The sequence below is a fragment of the Meriones unguiculatus genome, chromosome 10 (assembly GCF_030254825.1).
Source record: "Meriones unguiculatus strain TT.TT164.6M chromosome 10, Bangor_MerUng_6.1, whole genome shotgun sequence".
Taxonomy (NCBI): Eukaryota; Metazoa; Chordata; class Mammalia; order Rodentia; family Muridae; genus Meriones; species Meriones unguiculatus.
In genome coordinates this window covers 101070888-101089721 of record NC_083358.1, presented here as the reverse complement: position 1 = coordinate 101089721, position 18834 = coordinate 101070888, and the positions used below count along the sequence as shown (strand labels likewise).

At 45.2% G+C, this 18834-nt stretch overlaps 1 long non-coding RNA gene across 1 annotated transcript in view; it reads right to left on the bottom strand.

Moving 5' to 3' along the window:
• Nucleotides 1-15638: 15638 nt before the first annotated feature.
• Nucleotides 15639-18834, bottom strand: part of LOC132656943 (uncharacterized) — a 121189-nt gene continuing 117993 nt past the window's right edge. The window contains exons 4-5 of the long non-coding RNA XR_009594779.1: nucleotides 18146-18219; nucleotides 15639-17003 (exon numbers count right to left, since the gene is read on the bottom strand). This is a non-coding gene — a long non-coding RNA (uncharacterized LOC132656943). The remainder of the gene's footprint in view (nucleotides 17004-18145; nucleotides 18220-18834) is intronic.

The window sequence follows — 18834 nt, the reverse complement described above, 5'->3', positions numbered from 1 at the left end:
ACACACGTGTGTGTGTGTGTGTGTGTGTGTATGTATATGTGTATGTGTGTGTGTATGTGTGTGTGTGAGAGAGAGAGATCTGTTAAGTAAAAACATGTGAAACTAGATGGAAATTTTATAGGTACAAATTTGAGAAAGTTTGCTTCAGAGTGGCAGTGAAACCTGCTACTATCTCAGAGAAGGCTATAAATGGCCACATATTTCATGCCTTCTTCATTCATAATGGCTTCCCTTATACTCAGATTATAGCTATTCCTTACATAACAAATTGTAGTTTTTAAATGTCTTCAGTCCTACCTAGGGATCTAATGAGGATCTACCATTATGAGGCAATTTTGGAAACAATCCAAAATTAGACTTTTCACTTTTGACTGCAGAGAATGGCTTAGTGAAATAGTCATTGTGGAACTTATTCATGTTTATTGTATTTTTCCCGAAGACAGCCTGAATATATTTCACATTTCATTACTGCGTCATAATGCAGCAGAATGAAGTTAGACATGAGCCAATTCTTGCTCCATCACAATCACTAAATAGCCCTATAAACGGAGAGTCCCCTGAAAATGGCATTTTTTGATCTAATGTTTTACTGCATTTCAGAACTCCATTCTTTTCCATTTTGATGGTAATTGGCTTTTCATAAGATTCCAAAGTTGGGAGGTGTATTAGTTAGGATGGCGTCCAGCTGCCGGACTCCGACAACCCACATCCTAAACAGGAAGCGGCTTTGGGCCTGCAAACTGCTCATCCTACTCGGCAAATGGCTTTGGTTCTCTTGATCCTAACGTGGCTGCTGTGCCTCCTGACCTCTTGTCTCCACTCCAGGAAGAAAGAGAGGTCATAGTGGGGACAACAGGCCTTACTCCTATGCCCACTGAGTCTCTCTCTCTCTCTCTCTTTTAAATAGATATAATTTACATACCATAACAATCCATACATTTAAAACATGCATTCCAATGGTTTTCTGTGAGTTATCACCATTATCCTCAAATAAAATCTGCCTACTAAAGACACCTGTTCTGGGCATTTTGGATAAGTCAAATTAAGCAGTATGTGGCCTTTGTCTCTGGCGAGCACAATATTGCCCATTCATCCATTCCATTCGTCCAGTGAATGGAAATCTTAGTAATTCAGTCCTGTTTATAACTGAAGAATATTTCATTGTATGTCTATACCCATTGGCATATGGTCGTTTGGGCGATTTCTATTCTTTGGCTATTAAAATAATGCTGCTGTATTTGTGTTTGAACTTTCACATAGAAGCATGTTTTCCAGTTACTCCAGCATAGCTAGGAATTGCCCAGCTATATATAGTAAGTGTTTCGGTTTTTTGAGGAACTGCTAAACTTGTCCAAAGAAACTGTACCGTGGGCTAATGAGGCGGCTCAGTAGGCAAGGGTACTTGGCAGGGACACTGGTAACTTGGGCTCCATCCTCAGATTCCATAGGGTGGAAAGAGAGCACTGATTGCCAGCTGTTCTCTGACACACAAACACACACATACACACTAAATAACTACATGAACGAATAAACAAATGTGAGGGGCTAGGAAGTGTACGAGCTAGGTTGAAGTGCCGTGGGCACCATCATTCCCCAAACTCCATGAAACTCCCGTAATCGTGAACTCACATCAGCTGTAATGACCAGCTCTGGGCCAACACAAGAGCAGCCCCCCCCCCCCACAACCATTCAGAGACGTGGAAGGGGGTCATGGGGCCCTACCCTTCACCGCTGAACTATTGGCTATCAACAGATTACGGGAGAAGGAGAATCCTCACCATCTTAAGTTGCGTGCTTACTGCTGTCCCCAGCAAGCTTTGGCAGACAGCTTCAAACCCACAGTCCCACAGATGGGCCAGGTTAATCTTGGTGGGTCACAGGACGAAACAGATATGAACGGGGCGAGAAAGATTCCTGGGGAGGGTGGAATGCGGACGGGGGTAGTGGGGCGGTGGTCAGTATGCAAAGGGTACACATGTGAAACTGTAAAAAAATAAAGTAATAAAAGTAAGATACGCAAATGTAATCTTAAAAAGGAAAGAAAAAAAATAAGCGACATCATTTTGTCAACCCGCCTGGCAGTGTCCGAGGCTTCCAGGAGCCTATTTACATCTTCAGCGTTTTCTCAACCGCTTCCCCCATGCCTCCCCACAGCCATCTCTCACTCGTTGGCCAGAACTGGGTCACATGGCCTCTCTAACGCCAAGGGAGCTTGGGGGAGTGAGTAGTCCAACCTTCAAATGTCCGGTGCACGTGGAAAATGAGGTTTGGCTTTTGTCTCCTGAGGGAATGTTACCTTTTCTGATGGAAAACTCCTCCTCAAATCCCCACGGCCTGCAGAGTGCTATACCCCGTAGTCCAAAGGGCTCAGGATGCTGAGACTGGAGGATCACAAGGAAATCCAGCTGGGCAACTCAGTGAGACCTTATTTGAAACATAAAAGGAAAAGAAAAAGAAAAAGAAAAAGAAAAAGAAAAAGAAAAAGAAAAAGAAAAAGAAAAAGAAAAAGAAAAAGAAAAAGAAAAAGAAAAAGAAAAAGAAAAAGAAAAAGAAAAAGAAAAAGAAAAACCAGAGGGGACGGGATCTGGTTTATCACTATGGAAATGAGCACGTCGGTTCCTCGAAGAACTAAAAATAGAGCTGCTATATGACTCAGGTATACTGCTGCTAGGCGTCCACCTGGAACACTGAGTCAGCTCGCCGCAGAGATACAGGCGCATCCGTGTTCATTGCTGCATTGCTCATAGTAGCCAAGATAGGGAAGCAGGTTAGATGCTCATCAACAAACGAATGGATGAAGAAAACGTGATGTGGGCACAATGGAATTTCATTCATCTGCCAAGAGGAATGGAACTGTGACACTTGCTGGAAAGCAGATAGAACTGGGCGTGATCACAGGTGAAAGAACCTTCAGAAAGAGAAAGACAAGTTTTGCATGTTCTCCCTCACGGGCAGAACCTAGATTTACATTTACCTAAGCATGCATGTGTGTGTCTATACATATAAACGTGTTTGTATAAACACACACACATATGGAGGACGTGAAAGTAAGGGATGATTGTGAGGGAAGAGATCTATGAGTGAGCAAATGAGAATAGAATAAATGTGCCATTAAAGCTGAAGGGAGGACTATTTTGCAAAGGGGAAGGGGACCAGCAAGAGAGGAGGAGGAGGAGGAATGATATATGTGTATAACGTTACAATGAAAGCCACTTGTATGCTAAAAAAATTAATTAAAAACCTTGGATCTTTAAATACAAAGTAAAATAAACGTTAAACCCCACTCAGTAAAACAATTTTCTCTTTCTGTGTCTGTTTCTCTGTGTGTGTCTTTGTCTTTGTCTCTCTGTCTGTCTCTGCCTCTCTCTCTTTCTCTCTGATGGAGGGGAACACCCTGTTTGAACAGTCCCAGCATGAGGTCCTTGTCTCTTAAAGGAACCTCTGTTCCATGCTTCTGTGGTTCTTGTTGGTGGTGTTTCTTGGAGACTGCGTAGCAGATCTAATTATTTTCCCTTCAGAAGTAATAAAAGAGAGGGAGTGTGGGACTGGAAATGCAGTGGAGTCGTTAATAATGGAAATGTGACGGTGTAGCCATTATTGCCTGGTTCTCGGGAGGGCTCCGTAATTGTCTTCCTCTCTTCCACCTCCGCACCCACTCTGGCTTGCCCCTTCTCTTTCTACCATGGGATGGCACGGAAGACGCACTTTGTTATTGTTTACTGTTAAATTATACATTTCTAGGACACCAAGGATGATGCTGTCTAATCGACTTTGGTCCATATCTGCTGTAAGGGAGGTCCACGTGTGAACATTAAGAAATGTTGGGGTTTTTTGTTTGTTTGTTTGTTTTTCCTGTGGTAAGGAGAAACACTGGGTGATGGACGAAACCATTCCCAGGTCTCAGCCTTGGGTTATCAGCATGCAGGGTGCCTAATGAGTTGCTGAATAATGTAACGCTTTCTTTAGTTCTTTGGCTGCCTCATGATTAAATGTTATAAATATTTATGATTTATTACCGATGCGTTGGATGGGATAGGCACTGGGAGGCTCATGGATCACAGTGATTGGAAAGGAAAATAGGAAAATAAAACTACCAAAGCTGCTTACTTATCGTGCTGTTCTGCGAGACCATCCGTAGGCAATACCATCACAGCATTTTCTCTTCTTGTTGATTAATTTTCATAAACATACATGATCAGAGACAGGAGTTCACACAGTCACTTTCTAGTAATGACCCACTCTTCCTTTGAAGGGTTCTGCAAAGCTGCATCATCAAAGAGTTCACATCCTGTGCCCCAGCAACAGCCACCACGTCAGGCTATTAGGGGTCCCATCATCGGGAGCTCTTTTCTCCAAAGCCCAAACAAGGGTCAAAGTGTCTGCAGAACCAACTCTAGCTACATCTTGGCTAGCTTGCAAGCTTTTCTCTTTTTTTCTCCCAGCTTCTTTGGTTCTTCTGGTCATGAGCTTAAACAGCTGCAATAGAGAGACTTTCTAAAGGCAGCGAGAGCCACAGAAGCAGCTACGGCTTGGCTTACTAACTCAGAAAGCTACGTTGGATTCCTAACTCCATGAGCTGTGTGACCTTCATCAGGCTGCCCTGTCTGAACTGCGTTCCCTCATGGAATCACTACAAGAATCAGAAGAACTGACACACATGACTTTCTGGCCAACATCAGGTAGCAGGCATTGCCTCTACCTGAAGGAATCATTAGCAAATCTTGGACTTCCACTGCATCTCAGAACAGAATCACCATGTGTGAGTAGTCAGGATTTGCGTCCAGGTCAACCAGCCTGTATGTACACAAGGCAATGGCAGAAGTGTGTTTGGGCTTTGCTCTCTTGCTGAGGAAAAGGAAAGGCAGGACAGGCACAGGCACATGCCCTGGTGCACACTCAGGAGGCACCTGTTAGGCTCATCACTCAGGAGGCAGAGGCAGGTAGAGCTCTGTGAGTTTGAGACCAGCCTATTCAGGGCTACAAAGCAAGACTCTTTTCTCTCTCTCTTTTTTTTTTAAGGGAGGGTGGGGGAAAGAGAGGGAGAAGAGGCAGATTTGAAGGGGAAGGAAAGGAGGCACTGAGGGGAAAGAAGTAAGGGATCCTTCCCTCCCTCTAGTTAACTGTAAAAGGACAGTTTCTTGGAAGAGTCAACTCAGTCCTCTTACCAAGCAAACATCCATCCTATAGCTTCAAAACAGGTCTCTCTCTCTCTCTCTCTCTCTCTCTCTCTCTCTCTCTCTCCCTCCCTCCCTCCCTCTCTCGGCTCCCAATCTAGACTACTTCTAAATATAAAATCTCATTGATGCTTTGAGTAACAAAGGAAGGCTACTTAGGTAGAAATGAGTTTCTTTTAGCTCATCCTGACCTGAGTCTGAGACCCCTCTGCAGTGTAGACCACCAAGTTTGTAGTATTGCTCACCCCATTCAAGGGGCAGATGACAACCTCACACTTCCCAGTGTGTTCCTGCTGATGAAGAAAGCAAAAACTGGGTGTGTGACTGACAGCTCAGTGTCCTCAGCCAGACAATGACGTCTCTCCTGAATGCGGAGTTACCTCGAATATGGAGTTACCTTGTGTACGAAGACTGAGGCCCCATATTCATGTCACTGAGGAAACCTCATAGTTCTTTAGTTGAACAGGGATCCTTAATAACTCATCCTTCCCATATTCCCCTATTTTTTTTTATCCAGACAAAAAGAATCAAATAATCCTGTTACATAGCAAGAGGGAGAGCATTTAAAATACTCCAAAGAGTTAAAATCTTCCCAGAACTGGAGAGAAGGTCACACAGTCTCCCAGAACCAGAAAGTCCTGACTAGAACAAACAACACAGCTAGCAAAACCAGCCTGGCCAGCCCCAGCGTGCCTGCCGAGAGGCTCTCAAGTGAAGGTCCTATATGGCCCAATTGCTAAAGTCTATGCAACACAGAGGCAGCGAACGACACTCAGATATTTCACATTTCATATCTACCAGGCACACTGGCAAATACTGTATCTGACTTGCTCCTACAAATAGGACCATGCGGTAAGAAATACTGTCTTCAAAGTAGAACCATGGAAATGGAGGTTTAAAAAAAAGGTGGGGTTAACTCCCCAGCTACACAGAATGCTAAGTGACACAGCAAGAACCAAAATCTAGAGTCCACAAGCATGCAAACTGATGCTCTTTTCTGTTTTCTTTCTCTTCCCTCAGCCTCCTCCATCTTCCTCTCTTTTTTTTTTTTTTAAGGGTTGAGCCCTGGGCTTTGTGTATGCTAGGCAAGCACTGTACAGCTAAGGTCCCTAGTCCAAACAAGGACTTGATATCCGGCTCAGGTTGATCCAGAACTCCAGACCTCGCTGCCTCTGCCTCCTGGGTATGGGCGTTACAAGCATGCACCACTACACTCAACTGCTCAATTCTGTGTTCCTTGCTTTGGGATGCGGCCCGACCTGTATCACCTAGGAGCGTATTACTTAGCCCTTGCTCCCTAACAAGCCACCACAAAGATAGTAGCTTAAAACGACATGCATATCTTTGAGTCAGGAACTCAAGGCACCGCTTAATGGGGCATTGTGCTCTGGCTCCTTCCCAAGGCTGCAGCCAGTGTGTCGGCCACGGTCAGTATCTCATCAGAGGCTCCGCAAGGAAAGGTCTGCTTCCAAGTTCCTCACAAGCTGTTGGACTGAAGCTCTTAGCTTCTTGTCTCTGTGACCCACAGGCTGCCCTGTGCTGTCTGCTGGGTCCATACGGAAACTTATTTCCTCAAGGACATCAAGGGAGAGAATGCATAGAGAGAGTTTGCTGTCAAGATGCAATTTACATAACATAACCATGACAGTTGTGACCCCCCCCACACACACACACATACCTTTTCTGTGTTCTTTCGCTCATGCACAAGTCACAGGTCTGTCCAGACTTAAAAGACTATGAACCTGGAAGGTGGGGCATCTCAGAATTAAGCCAAATGTTCCGTAGTTCCCTTTATATTTCTACCAACTCATACACTTGTCATGAAGTCCCTTGTGCAAAGCAACAATGATAACAAAGAGTTTATAATTACCTTCAAAGTTTCCTAAAGGGGATGAAGATGTTGGTTAGATGGTACATACTTGTCTAGCAAGCACAAAGGCCTGGCACAGAGCCCCACAGACAAGGCATGGTGGTGTCCACCTGCAATGGAGGCCCTTGGGAGGCAGCCTCAAGAGTATAAAAAACTCACCGTCATCTTTGGCTACATATTAAGTTCAAGACAAGCATAGATATACAAGTACTTATCTTAAAAACCAACCAACAGACAGAAAAAAAAATCTTAAATACCTAACAATCCCAACTGTGATTTAAAAAATATTTGTCTTTGATTTCTTGGGCTTTCGTATTAGTTGCCTTGGTGCCCTATGTCTGGAAATCAGCTTGTTGCACATAGACCACCAGGAAAGTGAGCAGTTAATGGGACCCCACTGGATGGGGTCCAAAGGCTCCATTGGATGGGGTCCAAAGGCTGCACGTGCTCTCTGGATCAAGCAAAGGTTCTTCTGAGAGAATGCAAGCTGAGAAGCCCTACAGAAATGCCAAAGCTTCTGGAGACACAGGCTTGCAGGAAACAGAAGAGCACATTCCCTGGAAGAGACTGGTTCTGAGATGATCTTTTTGGTTGCTTCTGAATGCCTTAAGCCCTGCTCCACAAGTGGAATGCAGTCTGCCTGAATTATAGCAGCTTAAAAACAAAAACCCCCACAAAACTCTTTTCTTCACATCACCACATACGTGTGCCTGTGTGAGTATATATATGTATGTATGACACCCAAAATTTAGCAGCATGAGTTCTCACTGCCACAGCAAAACCGTGTTCCTGCTCAACCATCTTGGCATACATAGCATCCAAAAGAGGCTTTGGGAATCTTCCAGAGCCCAGTGACACTGCAGGAGTTGGAGGCAGGATGGGGACCAACCCCCCCACCGCCAGTCTCCCATCTCCCTGTAATTTCTTCAATAACTTCAGCATAGTGTGACATCGGTTTACCAAGGAAAAGCTAACAGATTTTTTTCCATAAATAACTGCTTGGCAGTGCTGTGGTGACAATTTATATAATAGAACTCATGCTTAAATAATAAGGTAACAGCTTTGGACTGTGAATTTTAAAATGTTTTATTGAAATGTAGACTGATTAACAGGCAAGAGTCTTCTAATTACTTTAATGATAGGCTCTTAATGACAAAAAGCCATAGAAATAAAAACACGCTAAAATGACATTTTTAATGAAGAGGCACCTGGAAGCCTGGACTTTTCCAAGCAAGTGGGGTGACCCATTCATTGTTACCTGGAAACAGTGTGTGTGCACATAGGGGTTAGGAGAGTGTTCCTTGGGGAACAGAATTATTTATGACCCAGTTTCTCTGGGAATGCAGTTAAGATAAAGATGTGTAGCATTTTAAAATGAGCACTGGATTCAGAATCAAAAGCTGATTTCTCATCATAACATTGCTCAGCTCTTTGGCCACACGTCCACGCCACCTTTCTTGGGCGCCATATTTCACATGTAAAACACGGAGAGTGAAGTACTCTAACCTCCCCTCCCCTCCCCCCTTTCAGCTTTATGACTCCTCCGTTTCATTACTCTATTATAGAGAATAATAAAGCTTTCGGGAAAAGAGATTGAGTACATCTGTCATTAATTCATAAGCACCCATAATGATGGCAGCTTTAAGGACACAGACAGGACTCTTCAAGGCATTTAGCATCACTAAATGAGAAGGATAAAGGCCCTTACTACCAAGGCCAGTTACCCAGGTTCAGTCCTCAATATCCATCTGGTGGGTGGAGACGGCCAACTCCCAAAAGCTGCCCTTTGACCTCCACGCACACGTTATAGCACACGCTCTCACACACAATAAATTAATTCATAATTTTGAATAATAAAATAGACATATGCCGTGTGCCCAACACGATACTGAGTAGCAGGTTTGAATGGGCGGGTTAGGTTGTGAGTGGGAGAAGGGTTAATGTGCATCTCTCCACCCCTCAGTCACTCATTTCCTAAGCAGGCGTTTATTGCTCTTAACAAGGGAGGTTTCACTGAGATGGTAACCCATGAACGGAAAGCCAGGGACGAGGGAACTGTGGGAAATGTGGCTGAAAACTCCTGAAAAGCAGCTGTGCCTACAGAGACTGGCTGGCTGATTAGAATTTCCATGCTGTGGAGAGGCTGGAATGTTGCAGGTCCAGAGGCGGATTACCTCATTCCAGCCCTCCTGGACAGCCATTCCTCACGAACGTCTGCATGGGAACTAACAGCTTGTGACTAATATACAGAATATTTCAGAATCTATTAACTTAGCAGACTATTAGCGTCCACCAACCAAAATGACATCAGAGAGGCTTTGGGGCCTATAGAGAGGCTTCCCCACCTCGCCGTACCCACCGATGTATTTTAATCTTGCCTTTGATTTGTGGCTTCCTTTGTTCCATACAACTATAACCACTTCATGAACCTGCTTCCACACTAGAGCATGGAATTTGGAGTTAAGCTAAATCTGTGTTCCTGGGCTGTAGTCACTCTTCTGCGCTCCAGAATAAACTATCTCTCAGTCCCTTTAAGATGAGAGCTGTTGCTTTTGCATTACAAAAAGCATTCCCGAGGAAGAAGCACGAGCTGAATGCTTTTGAGTAGGAGGTGGTGTGAATTACCCTGGGATTAGTGGAAGGGCAGGAGGGGTACAGCCCGGGGTGAGGAAGATGAAGGGAAATCGGCCACAAAGGGACTCACAGCCGAGTCGTAAAAACATAAAACAGCATCCATCTTCAGTTCAGCTTGCGCTCTTCTGTCTTGAAAGTCCAGAACATTCTGAGGCGCCACCCCTGCATAAACATCTCTCATCCGCCGCTCTCGGCTCTCCTTTTCAGGAACTCCTGCTCCAGCTGGAATTGCTCAGCCTCTTCTCCTTGCCGACATATCTTGGCTTTAATCTCTCTATTGTCCTCTGCTCCATTCTCTGAGTTTCTCAGCATGTTTTCCAAGTTTTCAGCCACCTGCTGAAATATGTCCAGTCTGGAGTTGGTCTTATCGATTGTGATTTTTTTTTTAACTTCAGTGATTGCACTGTCCCACATTTCGCAGTCCTCATGTTTCATTTCCACCTGTTCTTGTTTCTGCTAATGTTCAGGTTTCAATTTCTCATTTTTTTTTTTTAATGAGTGTTAGCCCTTCTTGTATTTCATTGGGTAGTCTTGACCACACTTATTTTAGGAACTTAAAAAATATTAATCTATTATTTTCATTTTATTTTGAATAAATGCACACCCTCAATATTTCTATCATTTTTTCATTTTCCGATGTGTTTTGAAGGGTTGGAGGCCCACTGTGAATACATTTTTTTTTTTTTGCTTTGTTTTGTTTTCTCTCTCTTTCTAGATTCAACAATGTTATGGCTGCTTTATCCTGGCCTCTCAGGTCCCAGTGCGCAGACAGTGGCCTTTTCTGCCTATGATTCAGCAGCTCCATCCCACTGCAACAGAAAAAGATCCCATCGCTGGCCCGGTCCTTACTTCAAGGTAAGTTTTGTCATTCCCACCATTCTACTCTGTTGCATACTCTCTGGACTCCAGGGAAGTGTCCCTTGAAACCTTTCTCACCCTCCTCTCAGGGCCTGGGGAGGCCAGTGAGAGTTGGTGCTTCACTCGGTGCAAGGAAAAGGCACAGAGAGCCTTAATCCATGCTATTACCCCAGATGCCAGCAATCCCCGGTCTGTGCTCACAATCACATCCGGCAGCCCGTGGCTTCAACGTCACTTATGGCGTCGGGTTTTTGAGTACGGCCGTTTGTGTTTCAGTGTCCTTGAAATTGTCTGAATGTGCCGCTGTTCTGTTTTGAATCCAGGAACGGCGTGTAGACGTGAAATGCACATTTATGTACCACCTTCACTAGAAATCTCTTCAGGAGGACTCTGAAAAAAACGAGGGATAAGCCTGAAAGAACTGGTGGGCTCAGAGGAGTAGGCTGGGGAAAATCTGTTTCCGGCGCCTAAGTCAGCAGCACATCTGACATATGCAAGGAAACACAGGCACTCAAACGAGGGTGGTTGGCAGCTGACAGATCCCTAAGCAGGGGTGGGTGCCCTTCACACGTGCCCCAGTGACAGTGACATTGTCATTGATATGTAACCGCTCAGACACAGGCCCCTCCAATTCCTGATCACATCTCTGTCCCTCTGCCCTGGCACAGTGTTATGAAATATAAATGTAGTGAGGCCCATGCCAAGGTATTCCCCTCAGAAATCACGTCATGTAATAGACCTGGCATAAAGAAGGTTTACTGGGGGAAAGGAGAGGAGTGAGGACCTGGGAAAGGGTAGGGGCGGCAAGCGAGTCATGAGGGCGGGGGGGGGCAGAGAGGGAGAGAAAGAGGACATCAAGGACAAAGAGAGAAAGAGAAAGAGAAAATGCATAAACAGAGAGATAAGGAGAGAATGCAGAAACAGAGAGAAAGAGCAGGGGGGTGGCAGGTGGTCCCTTTATCAGAACACATACACCTGTCACACCTGGTGGCGGAGGCAGATGATGATGTAAACAATTGCTAAGTTCCTAAGGGCAGGCCATCAGAATCACTTGCAGGCTAACACAGGGAGAAAGGACTCAACAAGTAAACATTGGACAAACGTCTTGGTTACATGGACTTTCACTCCCTCAGACACTAAGCATCGTTGGTCTTTTGCTTGAACTACCAATCAAAGCCCTAATCCTCTGCTGCTGGTAGAGCACTTGCCTAGTATGCACAAATCGCTGGGTTCAACCCTCAGCACCCCAACAAACCTACCGTCTTCTCTCTATCTCTACCTTAGAGACAATCATCCATTCTCAAAAAAAAAAAAAAAAAAAAAAAAAAAGCCACAAGTGTCTACATTAAAGGCTCTTGCAGCTTCACGGGCATAGAATTCCTCTCTCTCTCTCTCTCTCTCTCTCTCTCTCTCTCTCTCTCTCTCTCAACAGGATTTTGCTACAAAGCTCAGGCTGGCTTTGTACTTCCTACCAGCCTCCCCAAGGTTGGGATTACAAACATGTACCGCCTCACACTTGGCTTTAGCTATTTTCTTTTTTGTTGTTGTTTTGTTGTTGTTGTTGGTTGGTTGATTTTTTTTGTTTGTTTGTTTTTGTTTTGTTCTGTTTTGAGACAAGGTATCACTATGTAGCTCTTGCTGTCCTACAACTCAGTATACACTCCAGGCTGGCCTCAAGCTCACAGAGGTCCACCTGCCTTTGCCTCCCAAATGCTGGAATTAAAGGATTGCATCATCATACCCAGCTTGTTTATCTATCAGTTTTCAATCCTTGTCTTCTAAATCTGTCTGCAGCATGCCCCATAGTTGGCTTTGTCTGTACCAAGTTGTCTCGTCCTAGGAGATTTGTAAAAGCTACTGGACTGGACAATTGAAGCCATACCCACAAGGCAGGCGTTTGGTAAAGATACCAAGCAGGGAGTGATGGAAAGAAAGCTGTATCTTAGGAAGCAAGATCTGAATGCAGATGACAGGGTAGAGTAAGGGCCGGAGGGGAGGCTGGGGAAAGCCTTAGAGACAAATGCACCGCCCCCGTCTGCCCAGGCCTGTGAGAGTCTTTCTCTACATGAGGCAGTTGCTAGTCATCAGGTCTCTTCTATGCCCAGCTAGGTTGCCTGGGACAAGGCCCCTTCTGCTGAGTTTCTATCCCTGAGATCCCCGTCTGCTGCCTGGGGCACTGGCACATATGTACAAATCTCCTAGGAATAGCCACCTTGCTGTGCATATCCCCATTTTGTTCCCCAGTCTCCTATGACTGCTGATCTGTGACACTGATTGGCTCACTTCCCTCCATACCCTCATCCCTGGCTCTTTTCTGTCCTAATCCCTTTCTTGGAGAGGGAGGGTCCCAATTCTTCCTCTCCTTGGATTCTGTCGCTGCGTCTGAGGACCGTAAGACACTAACAAGTACCGAGTTATAGTAGACAAACTAGCTAAAATAGGTCTCAGGCAGGGAGCATTCCCAAGGCAGAAACCCACTGGCAATCTTGAGTACAAGATGACAGGTGTTTAATGAGACAGAAAGCTAGTCATCTACTTGGGAGCACAGAACAGGGCTGGACTCATAGTGAGGTGACCTGACGCATTGCTCCAGAGGCCGTGGTTGCAGCTTCAGAAATTCTTACTGTCTGGGGTTTGGACAGGTCATAAAAATGACATCAAGAGAGCTTAGCCTGAGTACAGATCCAAACGGCCTAGCTTTTTGGATAAAAACTGACAGCAGCAGTAGACACAGAATACTGAATGCCTTCTATAGTTCAGTATGTGTGAAGGAGCGTGTGTGCTACATGCAATACAGCAGTGTAACTTATATACAAATGGGTTATTTTATGTATCAAACTATTTTAAAGGTATAAAAATTCTGATTCAGCATCTAATAAGACCTTCTCTCTCCACAAGTCTTTCTCATTCTAAAATTGTCCCTCAGTGCTGTGTCCTTTTTCTAGCTGCTTGACTCTCTTAAGAATGTCTTTCCCAGGCTGGGGACATAGAGACCACTGTTGGAGGCGGGAGTCAATTAGTGACCATCAAAAGATGGTTTTGCTTTCTGAAGCCTGTCTAGGGAGAAGCCCCCATTGGCTACACTTGATTTTTTTTTTTTAATTAGCTCCATTTCTTCCTTCGAAGCCTCATTATCTAATTGATTCTCTTCCTTTCCTTTGGCTCTCCCCATCATCTCATTTCCTAGTTTTTTCCAAGGCACAGTGGAATATCTTCTCCAGTTGTAACCCTTGAACTGTGCCTGGGAGAGCTTCATCAGACAATCACTCAGCCTGCTTTGTGAAAGACATCTGATTTCTCATTGCTGCTGTTTCCCGGTGTGTTAGCAGAGCTTGGGCATATTAGCTCACTGAGGTCACTGATTCATCACCCGGTTCAAATCCCCATGTTTCTCTGAGTCAACGACAAAAGTGATTAAAAAAGAAGCAAATCTTTGCCTCAAAAGGAACTTCATGACTTTAGACTTATCATCACGGACTTTAAGTCCAAAATCCACTCCTGTTCTTCCTGGCTTTGGCTCTTACCTGCTTCCTTTGCTCTGGTTGAGTTGGCTTTCTTTTACATTCACCTGGGAAATTTCCTCCTTGGAATGGACTCATCCGACACAAAAGAAGTGGACCTTTCTCCCCCTCTTTCTCCCGCCCTCATTTCCCCCTCTCTCCATTCTCCAGCCCTCATTACTGACTAGTACAGTCTTCTATAGACACGCAGGCTATTTTGGGACCTGCTTTTCTTACAAACCAGAATGGTTTAGCTGCCTTAGAAAGGGTGAAAGAGCTAAAGAAAGGAAAGGATTCATTGGCTCCCCTTGAGCTGCTCCCCCTTACATGTGTGGCAGCTCCTGTGCTACACACTCAGTTGTTTATAAACATCCAAGAGGACATCCATTCCCCCATGCCCACGGGACTCGGGATGTGCGATTTCAGTACTGACTTTTCCCCTGTGGTACTGAGCAGCCATTCACTGAACCTGTAATTAATTAACAGTGGCCATGGTAGAGGCTTTATTGGAAACCTAGTAACTGGGACAAGCTTTATGTGGATTAAAAAAAAAAAAAATCTCACAGTAGCACCTGTGAATGCAGCTCAAAGCAGAGAGCCATGCGAGTGTCATGGGAATATACTTCCATGCAACTAAATGATTCCCTTGGTCTCTCCAAAGCTGTCATTTCTTCCCTGCTCATTTCTGTTCTTTGGAATAATCTGAGAGAAATATTCCTCCAACCAGTTGGGGCTCTCTGCATCAGAAGCGTGTGTTCTCTCTTCTCCTCCCAGCCCATAAACAGCGCCCTTTCCCCCAGCTCTGAGGGTTTGACGCCTTTCACAGTTCTCCTATCTCAATTGCCTTGTGTGCCCCTTTATCCTTCTCCTGAGTTGCAGCACACAAGACCCACTAGGAGAGACTGTGAAGTGGCTTCCTGTTGTACGAGCTCAGGTCAGTGTTCTCCAGGTCCTTAGACAGGAGCTCTAGAGTTGCTGCAGAGATGAGTGGACTTCACAGCGGTCACCGGAGCTCCTCTCTCCCATCTTTTCCCTGGGGTCATCATCCTTTCACCAACAGTGACCCTGCACCTCATCTCCACAGGACACCTGTGCTTCCTAAATGCACAAAGGGACCATTTCACCTCCAGATGAGTGCCAGCTCTTCTGATGCCAGGAGCTACATTAGGTGCTGGTGACATGAAGACAAACAAGATTCAGTCTTTCACCCCTGACAGCCTCCAGTCTTTGGGTGGAAAACACACACAGATGGATTAGAAACCTTTTATAAGCCTTTAGTGTTACCTGTGTTCCGGTGTTCTCTGCCTACGCACCACATGCATGCAGTGCTCATAGAGGCAAGAAGGGGCGTTGATCCCCTGGTACTGGAGTTAACATGATTTTGAGCCTCCACATGGATGCTGCGAATCAAACCCAAGTCCTCTGGAGAAACAACTAGCACTTTTCTGTTTGTTTGTTTGTCTCTTTGTTGTTTTTCAAGACAGAGTTTCTCTGTGTAGTCCTTGTTAGGGTCCGAGAATCACTGAAGGAAGACCCCAGACTCAAGTACTTTGCAAAGCAAGGAGCATTTATTCTGCAAAATTTTACCAGCATGCCAAGAGCCACAATTCCTTAGAATGGGACCACAAAGTGAACATGCATACTCAACTCAAAGACAAGTAGGGAGCTTTCCAGAAGTGAGGTAACCTCTCATTGGATTGGTTGACTCAGGAGGTATGGGGGATTTAGGATTGGCTAAACATTTAGGAACTTTACAGAGTTGCTAAGGTCTTTTCCTCAGGTTTGCTGAATCATTATACTTAACTCAAGGCCATGTGTTGACCTTTAAGCTGATTGGCTGCCTGTGAGCTTCAGTTTTTCCAGAAACTGTTTTTCTATGTTTCGAGGATAGAGTCAGATTAGCCAGACAGATTGGGGTTTTCTGGGGGTCTCTTGGAGGCTGTGGGGTTATTAGACCTCTCAGTCTTGTCTGTTCTGGAACTCACTTTGTAGACCAGGTGGCTTCGGGTTCAGAGATCCACCTGCCTCTGCCTCCCGAGTGCTGGGATTGAAGGAGTGCACCGTCACGCCTGGCTATGCAATATAAGCTCTTAACCGCTGAGCCATCTCTCCAGACCCCAGCTCCCTTGCCCAGATTCGGCCTTTATCATTATGTCATTGATAAGGGTTATGACCATTGTATACATGGAACTATGGGAGCACAGGGGAATGCTGGTGAATCTCCAATAGAAACAGGAAGGTTCAGTGGAGGATAGATTTTGAGGTGTATGTGAGAAGGGGCTGAAAAGGGAGGAGAAGGCGGAGGATGGGCGATACTGAAACTGACTTGAAAAACAAACAATGGAGGATGCATATAGACCAGACATAACAAATAACTTTTTTTTCCCCAGCCAAATGAATAAAGAAATGTTGTCATTAGTAGAAGAAAAACCAAATGCCAGAGACACAGAGGCATGAGAAATAAATATCTGCTGTTCAGGGAAGCTGGTGCCTCAGGGCGCCTTGGGCCTGTTCAGAGGCGGGTAGTGAGGCAGGTGAAAATGGATAGGCACTGAGTCAGAGCTGCCTGGGACCACGCAGGAGGGAGGAGCAGGCAGATTTGTGGAGGTGGTCATTTGGAGTCGGAAGATGTGGCTAAAAAGCAGTGTGTTTCCAAAAGGTTTGGGCTGCAGCCCACAGATAGTGATGCTCTGTGAACTGATACATTGCAAACTTGCTTTTACTATGCCCAGCCCACAGTGATAGTCGCTGCTTTATGCTCTCTTATTTTTTTTTTCTTCACCATTTTTTTGGTTTGTTTCTTCTGGAACAGGGTCTCATTATAAAGCCTGGGCTGTCCTCAAACTCACTCTCCCCCTGCTTCGGTCTTCCTGAGTGCTGGGATTGCAGGCAGGTGCCTCCACGCCTGGGGCTAGTTCATCTTTTTAAAAATGCCAGCCGTTCTGCACAAGCCCAATGCTTCAAACCCTGCATAGAAAAACAAAACAAAACAAAACAAAAAACCAGGGCAAACCAAAACCAAAACCGCTAGTTATGCATATCTAAGCTTATCTTGTGACCCAATGAGTCATGACTCACAGTTCTGATCTGGTCTGAGCAGCAAGGGTAGGAGAATCACTTCCACATGAGGGGTCATCAGAACAGAGGAGCTGATCGGGGCTGGGGTTGGGGGAGGAGAAGAGCCAGACACAAAACTCAGGATACAGTTGCTCAAGCAGACTGGGCTGTAGGAAGCCTGTTTACAGTGATGGGCAGTGGAGTGAGTTGGTCAGCTCAAAGGCACAGAGCTCAGAAAGATCACAAGCCTCGCGAGTTGTTAGGGAGTTCTGGGATTCTTTGGTTCTGTTTTGTTTGCAGAGGTAGTTACAGGCACTGAATAACAAACCATTCCAAAAGAGAGAGACTGAACACAGCTTGCTTGTTTTTCATAGGCCTACTGGTTGGTGAAGGTGGCCCACCCCCTTGGCTGGACTCATTCTGTATTTGAAGTCAGCCACCAGGTTTCGTGAGCCTGGGTTATTTATGATGGACTTGACTGGCTAACTCAGCTCTCCTCAACACATCTCCTACAACCCTCCAGCAGGCTGGTGTGGGCACTCAGAGTTCGAGAGAAGAAACAGGTTTGGTGTGTTTCAAGTGGCTGCTGTGCCACTGTTTGTTATTACCCCCTTGTCCAAAGCAAATCACGGGGCAGAGTCAGTAAGGAGAGGTGCTACCCAGGGGTGTGGGTACAGACAGATATGTGAACAAGAGAGCCATTAGTGTAGTCTTTCTTCACAGGAGAGAGGAAAGGAGGTCAGAAGGGTGCTATTTAGGAAGGTCACACTGGTTCTGGGGATTGGAGGGAGGTTGATGCTGACTCTGGAAGGTCAGGTCACAGGATGTTTAGTGATCTAGATAAGAGATGGAGAAGGTTCAGACAGGGTCTGCAACCGGGTAGAAAAGGGTTGCTGGATGTCTAATGACTCAATAAATCATGCCTTCTTCCCTCCTGGGGTCAGAACCAATAGAGATCTGAACATCTGGGTTGAGATGAGATGGCTGTTCAGATAATGTGGTTTTACAGCAGCCAGAAGAGCTTTCTCATCCACTCTGAACATTTTAATTACCTGTCCTCCAACCAGGTCTTGGCACAGCCCTGCAGAGTAGGTTCTGACCCTCAGGATCTCTGTTTTCCATTGGCCTGTGAAAAAAAGAGAGAAAGAAAAAGAATAAAGAAAAGCAATGAACTCAGTTTGTAAGTGGCCCATCCATTCAAGGAAGTCTCTGTCAAGAGAGAGAAAACCAGGTAGGGGGAGTCCAGGAATGATGCTCCATTGCATTTTCTGCAATGGGCCAAAGAATGTACTTTTTGTGGACCATTGGGTCTTTCTGGGACCCAGTTTTCCCCCTGCAGGGCAAAAAACGGCCCTTGGCAATTATGTGACCATGTTACAATACAATGTCATTTATGAACAATGAAATTTGCATTTTCAGGTACAACAAATTTTTTTGATTCATTTTTGCTGTTATTTAAAATTAAAAACTGAAGCTGAGATAGTGGGTCATAATAATCTCGGTACTCTGAAGGTAGAGGCAAGGAAGCTCCTGAGTTCAGAGTCAATTTCAGCTACGCAGGGAGTTCTAGAACATTCTGGGTTATACGAGATCCCATCTCAACAAACAAACAACGACAACAACAATAAAAATTAAAACTGTTCTTAGCCTGTGAATTGTACAAAAGTAGACAGCGGTGGCATTTGGTTTGGAGAACAATGTTTCAGTAAAAAGCCCTCCTACAAGGAAATGCGAGGTGAGG